Source organism: Nicotiana attenuata, unplaced genomic scaffold, assembly GCF_001879085.1.
Source record: "Nicotiana attenuata strain UT unplaced genomic scaffold, NIATTr2, whole genome shotgun sequence".
Classification (NCBI taxonomy): Eukaryota; Viridiplantae; Streptophyta; class Magnoliopsida; order Solanales; family Solanaceae; genus Nicotiana; species Nicotiana attenuata.
In genome coordinates, this window is record NW_017672525.1 from 81,704 (window position 1) to 91,418 (window position 9,715).

Consider the following 9,715-nt stretch of genomic DNA (forward strand, 5'->3'; position numbering starts at 1 on the left):
CGGCGCGATGGTTCATTCTCTTCAACTCCTTTTAAGAGCTTTAAGAAGTGATTTTATATATAAGCACACAAATGTAGTTGTCCCTCACCAATGAGGGACAAAGTGCAAGTCAAAAGCTCACTTTATTCAAATTTTCATTTCCCACCATTTCCAATTCACACTCTTAGACTTTAAAGCCCAATGCTTAAAGTCTTTGAAGCCCAATGCCTTTAAAAGTCCAACAATCCCCCACATGAATGGGAATGGCTGTAACAAGAATGATCATAGATGAAAGCTGTGTGATTTGCAAGTAAGGATTAATCGCATCTGGATAAGTAGGTTTCCCTTTGAACTTTCCGTAGTGAGCATATGTCGGATATACTCGGTCAATCGGTAGATTTGATATCTTTGAACCGTCGAACTTTAGTGTATACCTAGACAACCATATGTCACACAACCAACCCTTAACCGTCTTTTGGTTCTCATTGTTGTGTTCGTTTCAGCCATGAACACCTCCTGGTTTCATAAGTGCGTAGAGAATTGGCCTTACAGAATTCTCATTAAAGCGGCTTCCACTTCACACTTACATAGGTGATTCCTAAATGTGTAATCCTTTAGATTGACACTATCTGATAACTACCACATCAAACTTAGGTAATCATTAAAGAACGTGTAAAGTTCTATCCTTGTTACTGAACATTGTCTTCATCACGAGAAGGGACCAAAGATTTTACTTTGACAATGTTGAACCGGTCAATCACAACTTTGTTTGAGCTCCTTGAACCTAGATCTCGGAACATCCAAAATTCTAGGTAGAGTTACCGCCATGTTGACTTGTCCTCGGCCATAGTCCCATTCCCTTAGATGATTTCTCAACTCCCTCTCTAGTTAAGCCTTTTGTAAGCGGATCCGCCACATTATCCTTTGATCTTACATAATCAATAGTGATAATTCCACTAGAAAGTAGTTGTCTAACGGTGTTATGTCTTCGTCGTATATGACGAGACTTTCCGTTATACATAACGCTCCCTGCCCGTCCTATTGCAGCCTCACTATCGCAATGTATGCAAATAGGAGCCAAAGGTTTTGGCCAGAACGGAATGTCTTCTAAAAAATTCCGAAGCCATTCAGCTTCTTCACCGGCTTTATCCAAAGCTATAAACTCTATTCCATTGTAGAGCGAGCGATGCACGTTTGTTTGGAAGACTTCCAAGATACTGCTCCTCCACCAACAGTAAAAACATATCCACTTGTGGACTTTGTTTCTGTTGAGCCGGTTATCCAATTTGCATCACTATATCCTTCGATAACCGCAGGATATTTATTGTAGTGCAAAGCGTAGTCTTGGGTATATTCCAAATATCCCAGAACTCGTTTCATTGCCACCCAGTGATGTTTGTTTGGATTACTTGTGAATCGACTAAGTTTACTTATTGCACAAGTTATATCAGGTCGTGTACAGTTCATGATGTACATTAAGCTTCCCAACACACGAGCATACTCCAATTGAGACGTACTTTCACCTTTACTCTTTATAAGATGATGATTTAAGTCAATTGGAGTTCTTGCACTTCTAAATTCCAAGTGTTTGAATTTTTTAAGTACCATTTTCACATAATGTGATTGAGACAAAGCTAGACCCTGAGGAGTCCTCTGGATTTTAATTCCTAAAATTACATCGGCAACTCCTAAGTCTTTCATATCAAACTTACTAGCAAGCATACGCTTAGTAGCTTGAATGTCGGCAATATCTTTGCTCATTATTAGCATATCATCAACATATAAGCAAACAATGACTATATGATTTGGAACGTTCTTAATGTAAACACATTTATCACATTCATTAATCTTAAAGCCATTTGACAACATTGTTTGGTCAAATTTCGCATGACATTGCTTGGGTGCTTGTTTTAGTCCATAAAGGGACTTAACAAGTCGACACACCTTCTTTTCTTTTCCCGGAACCACAAACCCTTCAGGTTGGTCCATGTAAATTTCTTCCTCTAAATCACCATTTAAGAAGGCTGTTTTTACATCCATTTGATGGATTTGAAGATCATACAAGGCGGTAACGCTATTAGCATCCGAATGGATGTAATTCTTGTTACCGGCGAGTATGTGTCAAAATAGTCAAGACCTTCTCGCTGTCTAAATCTTTTGACAACAAGTCTTGCCTTGTATTTGTCAATAGTACCATCGTCTTTTATTTTCTTCTTGAAAATCCATTTAGAACCCAATGTTTTGTTACCTAGAGGAAGATCAACCAATTCCCAGGTATGGTTGCTCAATATGAATTCTATTTCACTATTGACAGCTTCTTTCCATTATTGTGCTTCTGAGGAAGACATTGCTTCCTTGAAGGTACGAGGCTCATTTTCTAGCAGGAAAGTCAAAAAATTTGGACCGAATGAAGTAGATATCCGTTGAGGTTTACTTCTTCTCGGATTTTCCTCATAAGGCATACCATCTGTTATTTCCTCCCGAGGTCGTTTTGACTTTTGGTAGGTCACTTCACTTTCCTTTTTATACGGATAAATAGTTTCAAAGAATTCAGCATTATCTGATTCTATTATCGTATTAACGTGAATCTCAGGATTTTCTGACTTATGAACCAGAAAACGATATACCTTGCTATTGGTTACATATCCAATAAATACACAATCCACCGTTTTTGGACCTATCTTAACCCTTTTAGGTTTAGGAACTTGTACCTCAGCTAAACACCCCCATACTTTGAAGTATTTCAAGCTGGGTTTTCTTCCTTTTCATTTTTCATAGGGAATGGACTGTGTTTTACTATGAGGTACACGGTTGATTATTCGGTTAGCTGTAAGTATAGCTTCTCCCCACAAGTTCTGTGGTAAACCAGAACTTATCAACAACGCATTCATCATCTCTTTCAACGTTCAATTCTTTCTCTCCGCAATTCCATTAGATTGTGGAGAGTAAGGGGCAGTTGTTTGGTGAATAATGCCATTTCCAAACATACTTCTTCAAAAGGAGATTCATATTTTCCACCCCTATCACTTCTTATCATTTTGATCTTTTTGTTTAGTTGTGTTTCAACTTCACTCTTGTATTGCTTGAAAGCATCAATTGCCTCATCTTTACTATTAAGTAAATAAACATAGCAATATCTTGTGCTATCGTCAATAAAAATAATAAAATACTTTTTCCCACCGTGAGATGGTGTTTACTTCATGTCACAAATATCTGTGTGAATTAAGTCTAAAGGACTTGAATTCCTTTCAACGGACTTATAAGGATGCTTAGCATACTTTGATTCCACACATATTTGACATTTGGAATTAATGCAATCAAATTTTGGCAATACGTCTAAATTTATCATTTTTCGCAATGTTTTGAAGTTGACGTGACCTAAGCGTGAATGCATAAAGTGTTTGACTCAAGTAAGTAAGACGAAGCATTAGCTTTATTGATAGGAACTGCTATTACATTTAGCTTAAAAAAGCCCTTATTCAGGTAACCTTTTCCTACATACATATCATTCTTACTTAGTACAACACTATTAGAAACAAAAATACATTTGAATCCATTCTTGACAAGAAGTGAGGTAGACACCAGATTCTTGCGAATTTATGGAACATGGAGAACTTGGTTTAGAGTCATTATTTTTCCCGACGTCATCTTCAACGCAATCTTGCCAACTCCTTCAATTTTGGCTGTTGACGAATTTCCCATGAAAATTGTCTCCTCGGGTCCTGCGGGGGCATAAGAAGAGAATAACTCCTTGTTAGCACAAACATGGCGGGTGGCTCCAGAATCTATCCACCATTCTTTAGGATTTCCTACCAAGTTGCATTCAGACAACATGGCACACAAGTCCTCCATTTCTTCAGCATTTTCAACCATGTTAGCTTGATTCTTCTTCTTCTTATCATTCTTTGGTGCACGACAATCCACGGCCTTATGCCCAGATTTTCCACAGTTGTGGCAATTACCCTTGAACTTTTTCTTGCTTGGGTAATTCTTTGGTCCAGAAGCCTTCTTTCTCTTCTTATTTTGTGGCGCCTCCTCAACAATGTTAGCCCTTATTATTGTCGAGTTTCCACGTGACTTCTTTTTAGCATTGTTGTCTTCTTCTATCCTCGAACGAACAATCAAGTCTTCAAGTGTCATTCCTTCCGCTTGTGTTTTAGATAGTTCTTAAAGTCCTTCCACAACGGAGGTAACTTCTCAATGAAAGCGGCGACTTGAAAGGCCTCATTTATGACCATACCTTCAATAATAAATTCATAATTAATAACAAGATAAACCTTATTAATAAAATTATTGATTCGGGTCATACCTTCAGCAAGGAGGTCATGCACAATGACTTGTAATTCTTGTACTTGAGTTATGACCGACCTAGTGTCAATCATCTTGAAATCCAAAAACCTTGCAGCCACGAACTTCTTAAGTCCGGCATCCTCAGTCTTGTACTTCTTCTCAAGCGCATTTCATAACGCTTTTAAAGTTTCCATGACACTATAGACATTGTACAAGCTATCTTCCAAACAACTCAAAATGTAATTTTTGCACAAGAAATCAGAATGTTTCCATGCTTCAGTTACGACAAATCGTTCGTCATCTGGAGTGCCTTCAGCCAGGACCGGAGGATCCTCCTTGATAAATCGCTGCAAACTCAACGTAGTAAGATAGAAGAGCATCTTCATTTGCCAACGTTTGAAGTCAATACCGAAAAACTTTCCGGGTTTTTCTGCTGGTGCCATAGCATGAGCAGGAGTTGAACGGCTTGACGAGGCAGCAACACTCGTAACAGTAGCACCCGTTCCCGCAACATTTCCATTAGTTTGGTTTTCATTCGTCATTTTTTCTGTAAAGTTGGAAACAAAACAGAACTTTGTTAAATCAATGAAGTTTTGATATCTTCAAACTGAATACCAAACTAAACATACAACACGTAACAATGGTGAAGTTTTTATATACTTCAAACCCGTACATTTATTATTCCGATAAAGTTTTGATATACTTTAAACCGGATAGAACAATTATTGGAGTAGAAATCACGAAGGCTTTAGTCTCCAAACCAGTATACAAAATATAAATAACAGTTTAATATATATTTCAACACAGAAACGTTAGTAAAATTCCTTAAGCTTGTTGTCCGCGATTGTGTTAAAACACAAAATCAAAAACTGTTAGAAGAATAAAAGAAACTGGAAAACAATAAAGAATAAGAAATATTCCGAGTCCACAATTTGCTTGTGCGTCCTTAAGGAATTTTAACCCCCTCACACGTTGCCAAGGTAATGGATTAAATCCTCCCAGGATGAAACGGAATAAACCGGCCAGACTATCCTTCTGAATCTTCAGCAGTGATCTGGCATTTAATTAATTATTAAATAATTAATTAAATAAATTTTATCCAAAAATAATCTTATCAATCGATCATTTGCCAAATCCGAAGCCGAAGCCGAAGCCGAAGCCAAAGCCGAGCCGAGCGACGACGACGGCGTGAGGGTTCATTCTCTTCAACTCCTTTTAAGAGCTTTAAGAAGTGATTCTATATATAAGCACACAAATGTAGTTGACCCTCACCAATGAGGGACAAAGTGCAAGTCAAAAGCTCACTTTATTCAAATTTTCATTTCCCTCCATTTTATTTCCCACCATTTCCAATTCACACTCTTAGACTTTAAAGCCCAATGCTTAAAGTCTTTGAAGCCCAATGCCTTTAAAGTCCAACAGTTTCCGATAGACCCTCGGCTAATACCACAATCGTGCTAAATGAAGAAAATAAAATAAAATAAAAAATATGAGCACCTATGTGGAATCACAAAAAATAAAGGTTGAAAAATAATAATATTATTTAAACATTAAAAAAGTAATCTATTATTTTAACATAGTTAAGTTTGCACATAACCTCATCCAATAACAAAGTTCAACATTGTTTCTTAGATTACGAGGTATAACTTTTTAGAAAACTTATAATAATAATATAGCAGACAATGTAAATACTTTATTTTCTGTGGTATATAAAATCTCTAATAGTTTGTCACGCCCCAAAATCGAGGGGCGCGATCGGCGCTCGACCGGGTAGCCCCTGTCAAGCGGACCTGCCTATCAAGAATAGCAACCGGAACTTCTTCATACGATAACACTTCATTAACCTCGATAGTCTCGACTAGCACGATGGTGGATGGATCTCCAACCACTTTCTTTAACATAGACACGTGGAACACCGGGTGCACTAATGACATTTCAGGGGGGTAATTCCAGCCTATAAGCCACTTGCCCTATCCTTTGAGCGATCCGATACGGCCCGACATACCTAGGACTCAACTTCCCTTTCTTCCCGAATCGCATGACTCCCTTCATAGGAGAAACTCTCAAGAACACCCAATCATCAACTTGAAATTCCAATTCTCTTCGACGAACGTCCGCATAGGATTTCTGGCGACTCTGAGCAGTTTTCATCATTTCCTGAATGACTTTAACTTTTTCCATAGCCTGGTGCACGAGATCTGGCCCTATCAATTCTGCTTCACCCACTTCAAACCATTCAATCGGAGACCTACACCTCCTTCCGTACAATGCCTCAAATGGGGCCATCTGAATACTAGCATGAAAGCTGTTATTGTAAACAAATTCTATAAGTGGCAAGTGATCATCCCAATTACCTTTGAAATCCAAGACACAGGCCCGCAACATATCTTCAAGCGTCTGAATAGTCCGCTCCGCTTGACCATCAGTCTGTGGATGGAAAGCCGTGCTGAGATTCATCTGAGTACCCAAACCTTGCTGAAATTTCTTCCAAAAATTAGCTGTGAACTGGGCCCCACGATCTGAGATAATAGAAAGTGGAGTGCCATTAAGCCTTACTATTTCCTTGATATACAACTGAGCATACTGTTCTGCAGTATCGGTGGACTTGACTGGCAAGAAGTGAGCTGATTTAGTGAGTTACCAAAAAAAAAGTAATTAAGAAAGAAACAAAATATGAGAAATTATGTAGAAACGCGTGAAGTAAATGTTAGAAAATGAGAAATAAGGAAATACAAAAATAAATAATGTAAAAAATAATATTTGAAAAAAAAGAATTTAAAAAGTTAAATAAAAAAAATAAAAAAAAGGTTAATTAAAGAAAAGAAAAGAGATTCAAAAAATAACCTGGTAATAGCTTGGGATACAATTTGTATGCCAATGTCAGCAGGTGGGCTAAATGTTCTTGATATTTACTCCTGGAATAAGGCTGCCCTATGCAAGTTGTTGTGGGCTAGCACTACAATGAAGGATACTATATGGATTCAATGGATGGATCCATAACTTCTATATAAAAGATCAAAATGTAAAGACTATGAGTACTCCTAAGCAAGCTCGTTGGCTTGTTAGGAAGATATTTGATGTTAGGGACTGGTTCAGCCAAAAGAGACCTACTGATGATCTGAACAACTACTGCAAGCAAGGAAATTCAACATTAAGAAGCTCTACATTGCAACAAGACCTCAATACCAGAAGAGTCCCTAGAAAAGATTAACTATAGCAACCAAAGCATTGCCAAAACATCAGTTCATTCTTTGGCTGGCATTACATAGAAGATTAGCCACAGTCGATCGACCACAGAAATGGGGAATATCAGTAACAAGAGACTGTGTATTGTGTGGAAAGAACATTGAGGAGACAATGGAACATCTGATGTTTGAATGTGATTACTCCAAAATTATCCGGGCTACATTACTAGAGTGGATAGGAGAAAGACACCAGATAGGAAGCTGGAATGAGGAGATTAAGAGGGTGTTTGGATTGGCTTATAAAAGGTGTAGCTTTTAAGTTAAAAGCCAAAAGCCATAAGTTGGCAATACCCAACTTTTGGCTTTTAGCTTATTTTTATACTTTTTATGCTTAAAAGTAAGTGTTTTAAGCACTTTTTATCATTGCCAAACACCACACAAACTAAAAAAGTACTTAGAGGGTGTTTGGCTAAGCTTATAAGCTGGTCAAACTTGTTTATAAGCACCTTTTGGCTTATCTACGCGTTTGGTAAACACCAAAAGTGTTTATAAGCCAAGTGCTTATAAGTTAAAATCAGCCATAAGTCATAAGCTGGTCACCCCCAACTTATGGCTTTTCAGCTTATAAGCACTTTTAGTTTGACCAACACTTTTACTAGTTTATCCTTAATAATATTTTCTAATTCACAAAATACTCTTCCCAAAATAAATTTCTTGACTTTCTCTTAATTCCATATTCGTTGTTAATTCTTCTCTTTACAAAGAAATTTTTAATTTATAATTTTTTGAAAAAACTTCTAGGGTATTTTCGTCATTTTAACAAAAGAATAGCTTATCAGCCTTTTTAATCAAACACATCAACAGCTTATTATCAGTTTCAGCACTTCTATCCAAACACGTAAATGCTTATTTTCAAAATCAGTTTCAACACTTAAAAAAGCTTTTCGCAATTCAAGCTTATCAGCTATTTACAATCAGCTAATCCAAACGGGCTCTTAAAAGCCAATATTTTGTATTTTTTATTTCCCGATCATTGGAAGCAATCTTCACTGGCACAAGGATCAGCACTTAATATAAGCCAATCCAAACACCCTCTAAATGGATAACAAAAAGGGCTACCAGCAAAGTCAGAGGTGATATGCTAGTGTTTCTATTTGCAGCAGTAGTCTACCACACATGGGCTGAGAGGAACCACAGAAAATTTCAAGGAAAGAAGACAACCTGCAACCAGAGGATCAAAGATATTGTATTGGATTTGCACATCCGGGGGCAGACAGAAGTCAAATGGCAAAAGAGTTAATATGGCTACATAGTTTCCCTATCTAGTTTAAGTTGAAGAGTAGACAACAAAAGCTAGGTACTCTTAGTAGCAGGAAAAATGTTTGGTCAATTCTTTTTTTGTTGATCTGTTTTATTATAGATATTAGATAAGGTCTAGCTCTAGAGCCCAATTGAGCTAGCGGGTGTAAATACTTATACTTGGTTAAATAAAATTTGACAGTTTAACCTAAAAAAATTGCACCATGTAATTACCAACAATTCTCAGCTCCCTCTTGAGAATTGCCGAGTGCAATTACACCCCTTCAATTACACTCAATTACATGCTGACCAAAGTAATTACTTGATCAGACAAACATACTAAAATTGAGTAATTACACTCAAATCCAATTAAAAGGTGGCATTCCAAACAAGCCTTAAAAGACGACTCAATAAATAGCTGTGAAATAGAGTGGTGGCTAACATTATGAAAAATAGAAAATCGAGAAAGTAGAGGTAATATGGCGTAACCAAATCGAAGTACTTCCCCACGACTGATTTATGAAGATATTAATTGGACACACAATCTTAACTATTAATTTAATATAATATTTCATTAGTAGTAGTGTAAGCATACACTGAATAATAATCGAAAAGTTGGTGTAATAAATAAAATATATGGCAGTTTTAAGCTAAATTATTCATATAAATTGTCGAAGTTACATGTTATACGTATCTGATAATTTATAAGTAGAATAATCCACATTTGGACACAAAAATTGTCAGTAAAAAGTAGTACTGATCATACAAAAGTGAGGAGGAAGTATCGCTAGATATTTTTTCTACCAGGGAGAAACGGAAAGGAAAAAGTATTATAAGGTGGAGGAATCGAACCCTACCAATAAGGTGAAAGTTCAAGTCGTAACGCACCTTGAGCTTTGATTAACATGCCAGAGCTCTCACATAAATTCGATGAATTCAAAGTAAGACTTTATTTTCAGATC